The sequence below is a fragment of the Canis lupus genome, chromosome 5 (assembly GCF_003254725.2).
Source record: "Canis lupus dingo isolate Sandy chromosome 5, ASM325472v2, whole genome shotgun sequence".
In the NCBI taxonomy this organism is placed as follows: Eukaryota; Metazoa; Chordata; class Mammalia; order Carnivora; family Canidae; genus Canis; species Canis lupus.
Window position 1 is genome coordinate 74,396,128 of NC_064247.1, and position 19,072 is coordinate 74,415,199.

General features: G+C 41.0%; 1 long non-coding RNA gene across 2 annotated transcripts; it reads right to left on the bottom strand.

Moving 5' to 3' along the window:
* Positions 1-3,397: 3,397 nt before the first annotated feature.
* LOC112646675 (uncharacterized) lies at positions 3,398-10,249 on the bottom strand. Of its 2 annotated transcripts, XR_003127778.3 has the most exons (4): positions 10,152-10,248; positions 9,830-10,003; positions 7,563-7,630; positions 3,398-6,989 (listed from the first exon to the last, which is right to left on the bottom strand). It is a non-coding gene; the product is annotated as an uncharacterized LOC112646675 (long non-coding RNA). The 2 variants fall into 2 exon arrangements; XR_003127777.3 differs by having other exon boundaries at positions 9,830-10,249.
* Between the last annotated feature and the right edge of the window lie 8,823 nt (positions 10,250-19,072).

Genomic DNA, 19,072 nt, shown 5'->3' on the forward strand with positions numbered 1-19,072 from the left:
TTTGACACAAGCAGTTATTACCCAGCCCCCGTGCATGCTCTTTATTCATCCTATTGGCACCAAGGACTCCTGGTTATCATCAGATATAAAGCCGACCTAGTAAGATAATGATACTTGTTCTGATATGGCTCATTCATGTCTTACTGTGAGTACCATGTTCCCAGTGACTCACAGCTTTTTTGCAGTTCACTCCCACTTGGGTCAAGGTTGGTGTCTGGGACCAGTCTAATACAGATGAGAGGATGGTGTGTCCCTTCTGAGATGAAGTTACAAATAACTGCTGCTTGGTTGTGTACTTGCTCTCTTGGATTGCTCACTCAAGGGAAAAGTCAGCTGCCACATCATGAATAGCTCTAGGGAGGAGCATACATAGTGAGGAATTGAGGCCTCCAGCCAATAGTCACATGAATGGCCTTAGTAGGAGATCCTAAAAGCCCAGGGGAACCTTCTGATGATCAGCATCCTGGCCGCCATCTTGATGCCCATCCCATGGGAGACCCTGAGTCAGAACGCCCAGGGACACTGATCTTGGATTCCTGATCTTCAGAAACTGTTAGTGTTTTCTTTTTCAGGTGCTGAATATTGGGGTTATTTTGTTAAGCATCAATATATAACTAATACAATTCCCAATGTCTGTATATATAAATGATTATTAGTAAATATTTAAAAGAATAAATGGGATGTTCACTAACCTTTTATACTAGGGACTATTTAAAAAAATTTAGATCTAAATGTATAAGCTTCTACCTAGAAATCAAATTATGTTTCAAGAATTTTTAAAAATATGATTTACAGTCATTGAATAGACTCTTTACTTATTTACTCACCAGGTTAATCCCTGACATTCAAATATTGCTGCTGGCTGCAGGTTAAGATTGAATTTTCAGCAGCTGCTCTGTCTGTATAAAAGGCTATGATTCTATTTTTGTTTATGATATATGATTTTTATTTTATTTTCTGGAAGCAAATTAGAAAAGAAATAGTCCATAAAAGTGTTAATTCTCAGATGCAAAATTCCATGATAAATATGCAAACATGATCTATAAACTCAATTTTTAAAAAATTATATTTTATTATATTTAAAAGTTCATTGCTAGGAGGATTTTTTTTTAAGATTTTATTTATTCATGAGAGATAGAGAGAGGCAGAGACATAGGCAGAGGGAGGAGAAGCAGGCTCCATGCAGGGAGCCAAGGCGGGACTCGATCCCGAGACTCCAGGATCATACCCTGAGCCAAAGGCAGACACTCAACTGCGGAGCCACCCAGGTGTCCCTGAGGATATTTGATTTAAGAACTTAAATAACATTTGTAATCATCACAGAAAAAGGGGGGCACCAGGTATTACTCTATGTGAGTCTTCCTCATTCCTTTAACTTTTTCAAAGAAATTACTTTCTTAGAGAATGTTAAGTCTCAAAACAAAATTGAGGGGGAGGCATAAAGATTTCCCATATACTCCCTACCCATCACATGCATGGCTTCTCCCATTGTCGGTATCACCCTAGGATGGTACATGTGTTATAACTGAACTTATATTGACATATATAATTACTCATAGTAGGAAGATGACATGAGGGTTTATTTCTGGTGTTGGCCATTCCTGGATTTGGACAAAAGTAGAATGATATCATGATAGCCTATGTGGTATTTTCACTCCCCTGAAAATTCTCTGTGCTCCACTAATACATTCCCACCCCATCTGAAACCCTAACAACTGCTGTCTTTCTACTGTCTCTGTAGCTTAGCCTTCTCCAGAATGCTTCTAGTTAGAGTCCTAGAGTATGTAGCCTTTTCAGATGGGCTTCTTTCACTTAGAAATTCTTATTAATACAATCCCTGATGTTCCTCTGTGGCTTGATAGCTCATGTCTTTTTAGTGCTGAGTAATATGCCATGATCTGGATGGACCACAGTTTATCTACACCTGCTGAAGGACATCGTGGTTACTTACAAGATTAGGCAGTTAGGGATAAAGCCACCAACATATCATATCCATGTTTCCGTGTAGACATATATTTTCAACTTCTTAGGGGGAAATTCCAAGGAGCAGAATTGCTGGATCGTATTCTAACAGTAGGTTTAGTTTTGTCTTCCCAAGTGGCTGCCCTGTTCTCCCTCCTGCACCTCCACCCTGGTGATGGCTGCCCAGTCCTGTTGCTCTACACCCTTGCCAGCATTTGCTGTGGTCCTTGTTCCGGAATGTCGCCATTCTAACAGCTAGCTAGTTGTACTGCCTTGTTTTAATTTCCATTTCCCTGATGAAAAATTGAGGGAAGGTTTTCCACATGCTTATTTTCCATCTGTAGATCTTCTTTGCTGAGGTGTCTCTTAAGGTCTTCAGTGTATTTTTTAATGTTGAGTTTTAAGAGTTCTTTGCAGATTTTGGCAAACAGTCCTTTTTCAGTGGTGTCCTTGGTCAGTATTTTCTTCTAGTCTGTGGCTTGTCTTCTCATCTGGATATTGTCTCAGCAGAAGTTTTTAATTTAATTTAATTTTATTTTTTTTTTTTGAAGTTTTTAATTTTAATGAAGTCTAGCTTATCAATCATTTCTTTTAACCCTTTAATTTTAGGTGCTGAGATAGTGGCTACAAATGTGTTTTTATAAGTTGTCCACTTAATTCAGCAGACAAACCCTAAAGTGATTCCCAGTCCCTGATGTTCCTGCCTTTGTGCAGGGCCCTCTCCTCAAGTCTAGGCAGGGCCTTTGCTGGGCTTCTGAGCAGACGCAATGGGATGTCATTCCTGAGATTACATTAGATTGTAGAAAATTCTGTTAGAGCCAACTGGAGCTAGAGCCTCCCCTTGTGAACCTGATGAAGTAAGTAGCCATGTGTGTGAGAAGCCCCTGAGGTGAGGAAGGCTTCTAGGAAGGGTGGGCAGCCCCTAAGACCTTGAGGCAGCCTCCAGCCACCAGCCCGCAGAGACCTGGGCAGTCAGGCAGCTGCAAGGTGTGTTCCATTCTGACAACAACCCAGATGAGCACGAAGCACATTCTTCCCACTGAGGCCTCCAAGTGAGAATACAGGCCTGCGGGCCCTTATTTGCAGCTCTGTGAGACCGTGAGCAGAGGACCAGCTCAGCTGTGGCTGGACTCCGGACTCATGGACATTGGGAGAAAATAAATATGTGCTGTTTTAAGCAGCTAAGTTGGTGCTAAATTGGTACATAGCTAGAGAAAACTCTAGCTTTGTGATTGAAGTTTGTTACTCATGTTCTTAATCTTAATAAACCCACTTGTGTCTTTGAAAATAACAAATATTGACTAAAAATAAAATTCCTAAAAATAGGTCATTACAGTGGTAAATCCAAATTTTTAATTTTATTTAATTTTTTTTATTTTCCATCTTATTTTTTTTAAGATTTTATTTATTAATTTGACAGATCAAGCAACCACAAGCAGGGGGAGTGGCAGAGGAAGAGGGAGAAGCAAGCTCCCCACTGAGCATACGGCCCTATCCCGGAACTCTGGGATCATGATCTGAGCTGAAGGCACACCTACTGAGTTTAACCTACTGAGACACCCAGGTGCCCCAAACAAATCTTTTTAAGAGCACATTTCTTCTTGTATGTTTTTAATAACCCTCTGTGGGGAAGGGGTGCATTGATGAATTTTTCCTTCCCTGACGCTAAATGGCAATCACCTGTATAACACATAGGCACCTATTCAATTATTTATATAGGTAGAAAAACGATAGGGAAATGGGCAGGCAGGGCCATTTCCTGTTGGTCACTCGTGCATTTTATTGCTGACAGATGTGCTCCGTGCCCGGTAATAAGTCACCCCTGTGTGGAGTGAGTGGGATCCATTTCAACCTGGTAGAGCCAGCTGGCTCCTGTGCTGTGGGAAGGGCTGACCGGCGTCCGTAGATCAGTTTCCTCCTCCCTTAGCTGCTGTCTCCACGTGCGGGTGTACACAGAATGGCCGCACTTCACAGAATCAAGTCACTGTGATGGCCAGTATGCGACCCTCACCTTTTTCCTGTCCCCTACCATGTCATGCACAGACTTGCCATGGCAAAGGTAAACAGGAAACCACCTCAGATGCTAGAATCCACATGCTCTGCCTTTGTGAAACGTCCAACATACACTTATCTTGAATGGAAAGACTTTTCTCATCTGCACTAAGTCTCTCTAGTACTATTTTCCATGTTTTCTTATTTTCCATCTATATATTTTTCTGACCTATAACCGAGCAGTATCCTTCAGGGCAGTAATAGATTTCCTTTTTTTATTCTCAGCCTAGAGTCTGGCTTGTCTTTCCGCTTCTCACCAATTATTCAGTTGCTACTGACAGGTGCTAACTTTGTTCATGCATTATTTCAGTCCGTTCCCCTAATAACCTTATATTTTAGATAATACTCTTATCTCCGATCTACATGGGAGGGAATGGAGGCTTAACAGATTAAATGCTTGAAGCACTTGACATTGGAAAGGCAGCTGGAAAAAATTTTTTTAAATATAAAAAGAAAGCAAATGCAAGGTACATTTTTAAAAAGAAAATATATATAGAAAAAATAACATGACACAGAATTTTGAATGAAACATATTTGTTGAACAACACATTTTGAGGGTCCTAATTGAGCCTCTGATAAGACTGCAGGTATATTGAACGTGACCAGATTATGGAAGAAACATTCTGCTTCCCAAATGCTCTATATTGACGGAAGTGTGGCCTGAGGGCCTGGAGCTGTGGGAACTCACAGTGAGGAGCTGCCATGTAGGCCCAGCTGGGCTCCATGCACAGCTTTGTAGATCAGAATAGTGATATTATTCCAGAGTTTGAATAGGTAGAGGATGGGAAACAATTCTTGTAAAGCAGGGAAAAGTGTGTGACTGTGGGAAAGTGAGAAAGTGTAGTTGGGGCAAATTTCAAAATAAACACAGAAATTAAGTCAGAATATGGGGAAAATTCACCGAACATTTCTCTCCTTGAAAATCAACACCTTGACCCTAATCTCCCCCAGGCTGAACTGAGCCCCATTTCCACCCCAGATATGCTCATTTGCTTGAGTTGTTAAGATGACTAAAATAGTTGAGCTAAAAACACAGTTCCCAACTGATTAGATAAAATCTCCAAAGTTGCCCTCATTCTTCCAGGTTGTTTCATTTTAGCTAGGTACATGCATGGTCCTTGTGAGCACTAAGTACCTGTGACTTGAGGAAGAATTTATGGTTGGCATTTATCAGGGTGTCTTCTCCAAGGCAGAGACCACTAAACGTAGCATGATCTTGATAGGTACTTGCAGACCAGTGCTGAGGTGGGGGTGGGGGACAGGAATTGCACAGAAATAGTTAGATTGGTGGTTACTTCTTGATGAGAGAAGGAAGGAGAGTGTTGAGAGCCCAGTTGGGACCCGAACCCAAGACATCTGGGTTGTATACATTTTATCCTATGGTCAGGAGCAGCCATCGGAAGTTTCCTTGAGCAGCAGACTGGTCGTGAGCAGGGTCCCTCTGAAAAATTGAATGGAGCAGGAGATTGAGGTTGGGAGGATGATGTTGGAGTCTAGTGTAATAGTTGAGGAGGCGGTGGCAGGGGCCTGCCCCAGGCAGTAGGAAGAGGAAGAATGAGAGGATAATGTTCAGGTCTAAGGCATAAGGGATATTGGTTCAATTCTAATTCCTTCTTTGAGCAGCTCTAAAATATGAAAAACAAGTGAGTCGTTCTGTTATTTTTATTCTCCAAAGGAACATCCCGTTACTTTCTTTTGGTGGCACCTGTGTTGAGTTGGGGTGTTTTGGTACAGACGTCATCCATGCTGTGTAGCCTCTCCCTGCGCCTGCTGGGAACTACTGTTTGGGCAGAGAGCCGTGAACAGAGAGGGGTGCTCGCATGCTGGTCCGACGGCCCGGGCTCCAATCCATGCCTTCCCACCTGGGGGACCCTCCCTGATCTCCCTGCTTCAAGCCTCTGGGTGGTTCGTGGTGGTAGGAGCATAGCACAGCCACCGTGGGGATCGAGGACCCGACCCCCAGCAAGTGCCATGCTCGGTAACCTGAACACCTGAACTGTTGTTGCCAAGGCATGTGTTTGTGAAGTTCTGATCACCGCATTCAGTGAGCAAGTCAGCCAGCACGTTGCCTCCCTGATTATGGTCTACCTCTGTGCTTCATGTTCGAAAATATTGGCCTTGCGATGATCTGGACAATGGGGTCTATTAAACTTACTTTCTTAAGAACAAAATTGGTATGCATTGTCCATTTTCAGTGAAAAAAAAAGATTCACTTGCTTTATTTTGAATAAGAAGAAAATTTCCACTCAATGGAACTATAAATTTAAGTGAAAGAATACACTTTGGAATTTACAATAGATAGCAGACTGTGTTCCTCATCTTCCTGAAGGTGTGAAATTGTAGTTAATTGCTTTGTTCTCAATTTTAAAGAGCAAAGAGTTCATAAATAATAAGCTTGAGTGGCAGTTTGCAAAGGCTCTAAAACCCCTCAATGTGTTTTTCATTGCCAAAGATGTAATTCTTCTGAGTGTTGATTATTCCCATGAATTTTAAAATATTTTAAAATACTCTACAGAGACTAAACAGAGGAAAATTATCTTTGAATTCCCTTTGAATAGAGCTGGATGTGTCAATGAGAAGCATACAACCTTTGGTTTCCTGTGACACACTCATCCCTCACCTAGTTATAGAATTTCTTAAATATGTAGAATCTTATGGTGAAATGTAAATAATGAATTACTGCTTCTTAACTACATAATGATAAAATTTTCAAAAATTGTGGATTAGCTACTATATATATGTGTGTGTATATAATATATTTGGAAAGAATCTTTTCTTCATATCTGGCAGCTATTTGCCCATTGAAATTATCAATCATTGGGGATCCCTGGGTGGCGCAGCGGTTTGGCGCCTGCCTTTGGCCCAGGGCGTGATCCTGGAGACCCGGGATCGAATCCCACGTCGGGCTCCCGGTGCATGGAGCCTGCTTCTCCCTCTGCCTGTGTCTCTGCCTCATTCTCTCTCTCTCTCTGTGACTATCACAAATAAATAAAAAAATAAAAAAAAAGAAAAAAAAAGAAAATATCAATCATTAATAAGAGATTATATTGTTTACTCACTATCCTAAATCGTTCTGGATTACAAATTTTCACCAGTCATCTTAAAATAATTGCATGTGTATTTAGTGTTATACTATCCTTAAAATAAAGATTCAGTAAATACACTTCATACTGGCCCATTCCCACCAAAACCCAGCACAAATGACATCATGAAAATCATGCCCATTTGAGGTACATAAAATTCTTTGCAACACTTCACCACCATAAGATTATTTGAAAGTTTCAAGGCACTAATTCTGCCTGGCCCTATTTGTTGTATCATTTTTCTTTCTTAAAGACAGTTTTGCCTCTAAAGAAATTCCATATTAAGAGTGTTAACAGAATCCTCTTTTTAGTGACTGCATGTTGAGCAGATAACAGTAGCAGCAAATAAATATATTAGCAGAGTAACGAAGCCAAGGCACAACTGAGCAGTTGTTTTACTAACTCAGCCCCCAGCCCTGGGAGCCCTTGGCGGGTAAGTATGAAGATTTGTTACACTGAAGTTACCAAGAATCCTGTTTTCCTCTGGGTTCTTCAAATCCTGCCGTCTCCCACACAAGCATTTGGAAGTCGGGCTTGAAAAGAAAGCACAATTCAGGGAGATTAATCATTAAATTGTTAAATTTGTTTCTGAACTTTAATACAGTTTAATCTTATGTTCTGTCTTTGGGAAAATACACAGGGAAAAGTCTGTTTTAGGTGACATTAAACTGCAGTATTTGTGCCACGAAAATCAGGATTTTGCGGTGGGAAGTGTCCAGTACTCAGGTTGGGAACATGGTGTTGGAGTTCCAACTTGGCCATGAAGAAATTTACCTCGAAGTGCTGCCCTGTTTTCATTAGGTTTCCTAGATGAGTCAAATGCTTGAGAAAATGGCTTGTAAACGTAAAGATGCAAAGATGAACCACTAGTTTTCCTTTTTTCCTAATTTCAGACTCTTCGAGGAGCTACTTTGTCAGTTCAACCCAAGTGAAATGAGTCAATCGGAGAAGGACAAACATTATATGTTCTCATTCATTTGGGGAATATAAATAATAGTGAAAGGGAATAGAAGGGAAGGGAGAAGAAATGGGTAGGAAATATCAGAAAGGGAGACAGAACATAAAGACTCCTAACGCTGGGAAACGAACTAGGGGTGGTGGAGGGGGGGGGAAGGTGGAGGTGAATGGGTGATGGGCACTGAGGGGGGCACTTGACGGGATGGGCACTGGGTGTTATTCTGTATGCTGGCAAATTGAACACCAATAAAAAATGAATTTATTAAAATAATAGCACCATTGGTGTGGGTCTGGGTGGCACTTCTGTCCAAGAGCAGGCATGTTGTTTGAGTGCACAAGTGTGTGTCCCTATTTGGGGAGATTCTTTTTAGGAATCGGGCTTAGAAACTGCTGGTTTTCTGTTCCCTGTGATTCCGTGTCTGGTTTAGGCTGAGCGATCACTCAGAGGAGACCCTGTAGAGTATCGTGAGGCTCAAAAGATGGTTGTACTACGTGATCCCTAAAATCTCTGTGAAAGAAAGCCCTTGGTGACGGAGTATCTCCTACGGGGGGGTGGCGGCTCCAGAGTGACCAGCTGTTGTGACCGCATGACAATTAATTTTATAAACCAGAACCATGTTGTATCCTCTCTCTTCCTCCACTTGGATCATCTGACATTTCTGCCTCCAGAATAATTGTAAAGTTCGCCCCGTGTGCTTTCAGGGGATGGGTGGCTGGAATGGGAGCTGTGCTCCTTTTGTCAGATTCTCAGCCAAAAACCTTTACCTGACCCCGTTCTCTATCTGGAGTGCTCCCATCATCCGAAACAAAAATACCAACTACTTAAAGGAAGACTGCATCTTTTTTTTTTTTTTTTTGAAAACTTCATCTTTTAAAGCTTATTAGCCTTCCCCGCATCCACGACTATCCCATTTCCCCGGGGTACCCGAGCCTTCCCACAGGCGCGTGGCCGTCTAGGCCCTCGGAGGAGGAAGGCATCGTGGAGCCCACAGGCCCCCGCCTGACTTCCCAGAACCTAGAGGACGGTTGGCACAGTCGGGCTCGGTCCCGCGTCCCCTCCTCCCCGGGCCCTCCGGCCCAGGGCGGCGCTGGCGGCAGCAGGAGCCTGGAGCGGCTTCTCCCGAGGGCCCGGGGCTCGCCGGGGCTGGGCCTGCACTTGCACCAGGTGGGGCTGCGGGATCTCTTCCTGCCCTCGGCTGTTAGGCTCCTGTGGCACCACTGAGGACGCAGGGAGGTTAGAAGCTTTCAAATCAACTGGGGTTTAACACGTGTTTCATACATAGCTGTTCATTTATCCGTGTTTTATATAAAATCAGAGGAGAAGGAATTCTGTTTTAGTAGCTGGGCTTCCCCTGCGGGGATCATGTATTCATTCCCTCTCAAAGCAGTAGCGTCCTCTCTCTCTCTCTCTCTGTCTCCGTCTCTAGCTTGCTGGGGTTAAAAGCACACACGACATCTTGATCGGGTCCTCTCTAAGCTGCTGGACCAGTGGTTTAGCACCGCCTTCAGCCCAGGGCCTGATCCTGGAGACCCAGGATAGAGTCCTGCATGGAGCCTGCTTCTCCCTCTGCCCGGGTCTCTGCCTCTCTCTCTGTGTCTCTCATGAATAAATAAATAAAATCTTAAAAAAAAAAAAAAAAAGTTTAAGCTGCTGGACCAGATCCCAGCCTGCAGGGCACCAGCCCCTGCGCTGCTTCTCTGAGCTCCGCGCCCGAGGCTGTCTGGGCTTCCTTCTCAGTTAGGCCACTGTGGGCCCAGGTGGACCCCATCCTTACCGTGATGCCCGGTGCGCTGAGGGGCGTATTTTCCGACATCACGATCATTCACGGGAGTGGTTGGCTCGCAGCTGGGGTGGCCAGCCTCTCGCTGACCTCTTCAAAGACCTTGATGCCTTCTGTCTCTCTGCTCCGGCTCCTGCTTTTCAGCTCCCTTCATATGTCGCCTGCTGGCTGCAGAGATTCCAGGCATCGCGTAGTAAAGGTGGTGATGAGCCAAGAGGAAAGGAAAAGCTTCCCTTGAATCTTTACAGTTAGGTTTAAATGACTCCTCCCTTCCCCCCTCCCTTGGCAGGGGGCATCCTAGAGACCGTGTTTTCACCTTTGTCATGACATCTGCCAACTCTGCTCTGAGCAAAACATTTTCAGAATTTCCAGCAGTTGTTACAGTCCACCGTGGCAGCCTCTGCCTGTCTGATTGTCTGGATGCTCTGACTTACCTCCACAGAAGGAAATCTATTTTTGTTAGTAATGTGGCAACAAAGTTGTATGGCTATGGGAACCTTACTTTTCCCATCAGCACTGTTACTATGTTTTTTAACTTCAGAGACAAGTTGAAATACCATGGTTGTCATAATCTACAGACTTTGTGTTGTAGGCAAGACTGACGGATGGCTGCTAAAATTAGGAGTTGTCTGTGATCCTGAGATGGAGTTCTTTAATGTGGTTTGTGTGGCTTACATGCTTTGCCGAGATATGTCGTATAAGTCCCCAGCATCCTCTCTCTGCATCTTCTCCTCTCCTGAGCATTCCAAACCTTGCAACATGGATCTCACATTGTTACCTATTCCACACTCTGCATCTTCTGGGTACATTTTTGGCACTGAGTGGACCCTGTGTTCCCTCTTACCTCATTCACTTCTGGAGTTTTTCAGATCTCGTCCAAGACATCACCACCTCCTGAAAGCTTCCCTAGATTCCTCTAATTCATCCCCTTGGTCTTTACCTAAACCCAGGATGGATCATTCTATGGCAACACTTCTTGCTTAATAATCCCTTTCCCCCTTGACCCTTAAGATGCATGCGGCCAGGGATCTAGTGTGTGTCAGGCATATGGTAGGTGAGCAAGAAGTAAAGGAAGCAAAGGGTCCCATTCTGTATCTTGCCTTATCCAGGATTCTTCTCGCCCCACAGCACGACTGTTCCTAGTCCCATTTTTAGCGTTTTCTAATGGGCACCTTACCAAGATGTTTGCATTTTCACAAGTTACTCTTGCAGACCAAAGCCTCTGCCATCTACATGGATATGCTGGGAGTTAAGAGAGCTTGAAAGATTGCTTCTAAGGGAAGAAACACTGACCAGTCCACTCGGAACCTGTCCCCCACGTGGCTGCTTCTTGCTAAGGCCACACCTGATACACTGTTTCTCTAAAGTAGAAATTAACCAGAAGTAAATAAATTTTAATAACTTAATACTATCAATTTATTAATTTCTTTGGTTCACTTAATTCCATATTTAGAATCACTTTTGTGCTAAGCTGTATCTAAAGAACTTGGAGACTGGAGATGGGGAGAAAAAAAAGAATTTCAGACTTGGACCTTGGCCTTAAGAAGTGAAGAAGCTACTGGGATGACAAATACACAAAACAAAATTTCAATACAATCAAATAATTGCTAGAGTGGCTCACTGCAGAAAGCACAGGGGGAACATATGGTAGGAGCGTCTGTTAGAAGTCCAGGAGGAGGAGAGTGCGAGTTCTCTGCATATTAAATTATGAAACCATCAATTGTTTAAACTGGGAAAGTATTTGAGGTCGTCTGGTTTCTGCTTCCTACATCAAATTCACACTTCTTAAATTAATTTTAAAAAAGTATCTAGAGAGATTATTTGGCTTTCCTAGGATTGCCAAACAGCGTCAGAAGCATAATCACCGCCAAGGTTACATCCAAAAAATCAAACTGGGGGGGTTGGGGGGGGGGCGTAGAAAAAAAGCTCTCATGATCTTTAATTTGTCTTGGGAGTCATGTCTGCAAACTGCCAAACTTTAAAAATCTTCCATTTGTATTCATGGAAAAAAAAAATCAGGGTGTTTGTGCAGTCAAGGACAATTTACTCTTCCTTTCTACAAGTCAGTTAATAGACCAGAGAAAGTGGCCTTAAGCACTGTGCAAAAAGAAAATATTAGGATTTTAGCCCAGTGTGGTAGAGAAATCTAGAAATCTTTGAAAATGGGTTCAGAGAGTTTTCAAGGCAATTGAAAGCTATGTAATTAAGAGGCTGGTGAGAAATATCTTTTTTGATTACATGCATATATATTTGTTATATATATATATATATATACACACATACACATCTATAATTATATGTAATATATAACATTAAAATGTGTTTTCTTATTTTTTTTCCTAATTAAATGGCATTTTTTTTCTTAGAGATTTTATTTATTTATTCATGAGACAGAAAGAAAGGCAGAGACCTAGGGAGAGGAAGAAGCAGGCTCCCTGCAGGGAGCCTGATGGACTCAATCCCAGGACTCCGGGATCACGACCTGAGTCAAAGGCAGATGCTCAACCACTGAGTCACCCAGATGTCCCTAAATGGTAGTTTTTAATCCAAATCCTTTTATATTTCCTGAAAGTATAATGTCTAAAGCAAACCTAGGTTGAATGCACACACAAAATTCCTAGCAGGAGGAAAAGTAGGAATAGAATTGTAAGGTGAATCAGGCTTTGGTGGTCTTTTACAGAGTCAGTGTTCTGGAAGGTGAGCAGAGATCCTAGAGAAGAAACTTTCCCTCCATCTCTTTGGTTGAGTAGCTAGTAGAGTTGCATTTCTTTTGTGTGAAAGTTTCACCTTTTTAATACATTGTCTCAGGATAGAGAACTTGTCACTTGGTTTGCTTGGGAACATGGAGAGCTCTCCTTAATGCACTTACTTGGAGGGGCTTCAGCAGTAGGGGTCCTGTCAAAGGCTCTTCTTATTACTTGCTTATTTCCTGCTTCGTTGTTTATTGGCTTAGGAGCTTACTTGAACTAATTCTGGCAAGTCTGTCTCCCACTGCCCAAGGTCTCTTGGCCCTGCACAAATTGTTTCATTCCCTTGTTATTCTCCTTGAGCCTGGGTACCCAGGCTTGTCCTGGGTAGAATAAGCCAATTATTGTCCAATATTGTGCTTAGGAACCCTGCCAGTTAGATTTTTACCCTTTACCATTGGATGTGTCTGTGGCTTGGAGAATATCCTCACAGTTTAGGCATTTAGTTGTTTGCCTTCTCTTCAGCCAGGGTCTGTGAGCTTGGAAGTTCCTCTCAGATTGCTCCTGAGAGGACACAGGCTTGAGCATGCAGAGTCTTCCAGGGATGAATGTGATTGGATTCTGAAACCTGATTCCTATCCATTCCCTCTGGGTCAGAGTTGCTTATTGTTCCGTCAATATTTGGTCAGAATATCTATTTAAGCCCAATACACCAGGAGGGCTTTGCCCTGTGTTCAAAGAACATCTTTCTCCCTTTTCTGTATGTTCTTAAGACAATCTCAAGAGAATTGAAATGATTTGTAAAAGTAATTATCATCAGATAAATCGCTGTTTTGTTAGGGAGAGAGTTTTTCCAGCTCCTTACTCTACTATTCGTAAGAATTTTTGAGACTTGAATGAAATCACAAATGGGAAAATCTTAGCAATATTGTGCACATAGTGTTAGAAAAATACTGTTTTCTCTCTACTAGAGAACCAGCTACAGTGGTTTTTAAGGTATGGTCATTGTGTGTACAATGAATGAAATATATTGCAGAATTCATATGTATATTGAGTAAATATATACATATGTATTTCACATGGCTACATATATTTTTTGCACAGATATATATTATTACATTTATATGCATCTATATCTGTAGATAATCACAGCATTATAGTTTTCAGTTTTAAAATGCACGTTATCATTGTTTGACTTCTCTCATGCCCTCCTAGAGAGCCAAATCAGTAAGACCATATCGGTACATTTTTAACTCCAGGTACAAATATAGAGAAATATTTGGGAGGGGGACAATGCCTATTTAATTACTACTATTCTGAATATATTAATGTTTTTTATTAACAATTAGTAAGATTGGATCTGATCGAATTAACTTGGATTTACCCTCCATTTTACAGTAATCTAGTACAAAAGTTCTTCCTGGTTCTTGACAGAGCTTACAAAACTCAAATTATGAAGATTATTTCAGAGAATGAGCCCACTGAGCTTTCTTTACTCCTTATCGTCTATTTCCTAAATGGGTTTATCAGTCTTGAGACAGCCTTATTGAATTTTGCCTTGCATTTTCCATGTATAGAAGGAAAGTTATTTTGTTTGAATAAACCTACAACAGCAATGATTACTTTAAAGTCCTTGAAAGTCTATCACAAATACATCCCAAATGCATGGAGTGGGGTTTTTACGTGACTAGCATGGCACCTAAGCATCAACAATATATGTGGATATACAGTATCAATTTGGCATAGGTTTCTGGTAAAAAGAGGAAAATTCTTAGACATACTTCATCCAACAAAGTCCTAGGAACTATCAGCCGGTTTACAAGGATCCACCTCCTTGTATTCATCACTCATTAAATGCATGCTTTCCTATTTCACTGCAGTAGAAAGTTTGGCCAAAATATAGAAGTGACACAGAGATAAGTAGGAAAATATCCACTGATGGGATTTGTATAGAGGAGGCAAAAATCAGTGTACATCCTTAAAGGCACAGGCATGTTCACATCCTTCTGTCAAAAAGAGCACATGTTTCAGCTAGCTCTTGTGAGAATCCAAAGAGAAATATTGATGAAACAACAAACAACAATGCACAGAATGTTCCAGAATCGATGCAGATCACGTTTAAACACCAGTGCGTGAAAACATCATGTCATCCACATGACATTGTTTGTGTTGTACTTTTTTGTGAGCCTTGTCATGTTCTCAAATAAGGTGGCTTCTTCCAGAAAGATCAAAGATCTCTTGCATAGCAACAAGAGCTAATGTTACTAAAGGGACATGAGAGAGTTTTGATGTGCAAGTTAAGAACAGATGGGTTTTCTCCTTTACTCCAAAAAAAAAAAGAAAAGAAAATGAAATGTGTCCAGCTTGTCAGCATTCAAAATTGACTAGAAAAATTGTTATTCTTTTTAATCTAGATCTCTAGAATATAGCTAGATATTTTTTTGTATATGTCATATATGTCATATGTATGATGAAGCAGTTATTTTAAGTAAATACTCAGAGAAAATTGTTAAGATATTTTTGAAGGACAAAATTTTTACTTGTCCTCTACTATTATACTGAAGAAAATGATGGAAAAACTAGGGAAGCAGAACAGCAAAACTAAAAAGTTATGGAAGATATTAGCTGAAAAAGAAAAATAAATACAAATATACAATAATTTTTAAAAACCCTAGAGAGAGCCCTTTAAAAAAGTTGTTTTACACATTGAATTAGTTCTAATCTTAAATTTACAAACAGGTAACTCAGTAAAACATAGGTTAAGTTTAATATTTATATTTACAAATCTTTGTGTACAGTATAGTGCTGAATATATGGCTATGGTGTGTGTTGTAGGACTTTTGAGTAGTATGTGTGTATATGTGTGCATTGAACCACTGATGTGTGTGTCAGTGAGTAGAGTGGGTATAAGGGTTTACCCACTATTCTGTTATGAGGCAAATGGGCTTCAGTGGGAAGATGGTGCCACAGCTACACTCTCCTTACCATGGAGGGGAAAAGGAAAACTGTGGATTCTCCAGTCTCCTAAGATTTTCAAGATAGACTATCGGACTTTGAGTTCAGAGAAAAGTGAATACAATCAAATTCTTGGAACTGATTTGAGAAACTTGTTTCCATCTTGCTTTCCCCTCTAACTTTGCACTGCTTTGGGGGAAGAAGGTATTTCTTAGGAAGAAGAAGGTGGCTGCTTATTACAAAACAGTAAGAGCGGGCTTTTCGGGGCACCTAGGAAAATATTCTCTATGGGAACATTTCCTAGTTCTCGTGATTTTTTTTTTTTTGCATTGATGGCTGAAGTCACAAAGTGAAAACAAATGAAAGTAACATTTGCTCTTGTTTAACATTTGATACAGAGCATCAGGAAATGGGGAGATGAACTGTCTCTTAAGGAAGCGAGAAGCCAGTTACTCATAATTTAGTCATGTCTATTTTTCTGTATGTTCTGGTCCAGATTTCACCCATGGCAAATTTTTTATTCCAGTCTGGGACCAGCAGGTTTTCTTCCCCAGTGCCCTAACATTGCTCTTATAGATAACACCTCAATTTGCCTTGTACCTCCTAGATGCAGTAGCATTTTTTAAATGTTCCATGATATTTACAAAGAACAAGCATTGTGATTTATTTCCTTCAATATTTATGAATGTTAATGAGTATTATACATGCTTATTAGATCGGGCACTTAAGTGGAAAGGGATGAGAAGTGATACTGTTATGTGTCAATAAGGCAGGTATAGACTGTTGATCTTGAAAAGAAAACAACCAGTTGTTTTACCAGCAAAATGGGCTTATTCCAGAATGACAAAAGAATTGCAGTTCTAGACCACGCAGGCTATGCCAAAACCAAAGGTAAATCTGGAAAACATAGGAGAGCAGTGTTACTTTGTTGGGAAAAATGAGAAAGTTGGAAGGGGCTGCTTTGCATGCAAATCCATTGGAGGAAGGTAAGAGTTAAGGATGGTGGCAATTTCTCATTGGCTGAATTGTGACACTTTCTCATTGGCTGGGCTGTTGCTGGGCTAGGAGAAAATCTTTCTTCCTTCTGCTATGGTAGGAAAGGAGGCTTCTCTTGTTGGGGTCTGCAGTTGACTCTGAGTTGGTGGATCATGAGAGCTTTCCTCTATGGCCTCCTAATTCTATTTTAAATGAAGTTTTTCTTGGTTCAGTTTCACAAGACCTTGAGGAGAAAGCTTTTTTTTTTTTTCTTTAAGATTTTATTTATTTATTCCTGAGATATGCACAGAGAGAGGCAGAGACCTAGGCAGAGGGAGAAACAGGCTCCCTGCGGGGAGCCCAACGTGGGACTCGATCCCAGGACCCCAGGATCACACCCTGGGCCAAAGGCAGAAGCTCAACTGCTGAGCCACCTGGGCATCCCAAAAGTGATTTGCTTTGATCAACTTTCTGAAATAATGACAGTGGTCTGCTTCAGATATATTCTTATCAGCATAAAGGAATAGAATGGCTAGGAAATTTAACCTTGTTACCTGGGCATAGCCATTTTCAGAATGTATTTTTATTAATATTTTTTATAAAAATACACACTGAGGGGGGCACTTGAGGAGATGAGCACTGGGTGTTATTCTATATGTTGGCAAATTGAACACCAATAAAAAATAAATTTATTATTTAAAAAATACTCTAATAAATAGTATGAAACTGCATTATTCAATTTGGTAAATACTAGCCATCTGACACTGTTGTGCATTCAAAATGTTGCTAGTCCAAAATGAGATGTGGTTTAAGTATAAAATACACAATGGGTTTCAAAACTTTGCATGAAAAAAAGATGTACAACATCTCAGTACTTCTGTATTGTTTGTATGTTGGAATGATAATACTTTTGATATATTAGGTTAAACATCTATTAAGAAAGATTTTACCGTTTTTTTAAAAAAGTGACTATTAATAAAATTTTACCTTTTTTTAAAAAAAGTGACTATTAATAATATGCTCCCATGTGTGGCTTACATTATTTTTCTCTTGGGCAGAAATGGTTTTGAAGCATAAGGGAAAATAAATATTGTAAATTAAATAATTCAGTAATAACCCAAAAGCTTCCATTGTCTTATCTGCCTCCAACTCCAGCTCCTCTCCTGCGAGTTAAGATTTTTCTCCAGCATTTAAAAACTCACATGCACATATACAATCAGAAGCTATTTTCTAACACAAAATGAAATCAAAATGTGCATCAATTTTGCAACTTGATTTTTCCATTTCAGACTGTATGGTGTAGATCTTTTCACAAATATACACTTTTTAATTTTGCTTTTGTTTTCCACTTAAATGTATAATGAAACCAGTAGACTCCCCAAAGACTGCCTTTTAGTAGCTGCAGAGCATCCCATAGGAGGACCATAGTTGGTGAGTCCTGCTCCATGTTTCTGCTGCTTGACTCCAAGGGCCTGTCAGAGGCCTAGGGTGGTCCCCAGCTTGTCGTCGTCTTTTGTGACCCGAAAGGATCAGCTTCTCTTTCTTTTTCAGAGCAGCCTTGTGTATGAGGGCAGCCCCAAGCACAGGCTGTGTGTGGAATAAGGTTCTTTGTGAATCCTTTTGTTCTGGCTCTGAGGGAAGCTCACAGAGCTTTCATACTTATAGACTCTTCCATTCAACAGCTCTGGAGTAACAAAGCTTTTAAGAGGCCTTAAAAGGGAAGCTGTTGGGGGAGTGGTTGCAGATGTCAAAATATAGTCAATCCTTAAATCAGCCAATCATATAGATGCTTCATGGCTAAGGGGCTATATATCTAAATATCTAATAACATTGTTAAAGAGAGACTTTGGATTATAAAACATCAGGTAGAAATTAGGGTGAGGTGAAGAAGTTTTACTGAAAATAGCTGGAGTGTGTGGAAGTTTACCAACTGAACATTGAGATATCATCTCTCTTCTCATGCTTGGCTCCCAAGCATTTGGAGCTAGATTTGTAACCCCAAAGCAGAAATTGAAGGATTCTTCTTTGAGAATTTTTCAAATGGGGAGGGGTACTTCCTCAGACTCTAAATGCATGGAGTCCACTCTGAGCCCTGAAAATGAACAAGCCTACCACACCATTGTGGAACCTAATTCATGATGGAATGCATTGAGTTGTAATTCCAGGATGATGCTTAATTTATTTAAAAACACTCAGTTTCTTTTTATTTTATTTTATTTGAGAGAGAGAGAGAAGGGGGGGAAAGGAGGGGGGGAGAGAGAGAGAATGAGAGAGCAGAAGCCAGGGGGAGGAGCAGTGGGAGAGGGAGAAGCAGACTCCCTGCTGAGTGGAGAGCCCTAGGCAGGTTTGATTCCAGGACCCCAAGATCATGATCTGAGCTGAAGGCAGACACTTAACCACTGAGCCCCCCAAGTGCCCCAATACTCAGTTTCCCTAAAGAAGAAAATTGTATTTTTTTTTTTTATGAAAACATGACTTTTGTCATAGGCTTATCTTCTCATGGAGAGGTTTCCTATGAAGGAATTATCTCTTGCCCATGACAGCAGTAGGAGATTTCACTCAGTGCTTGCTTGACTCATACTGTCTAATTGAATGCAGGTTTTCTTTGGGATTAAGCATG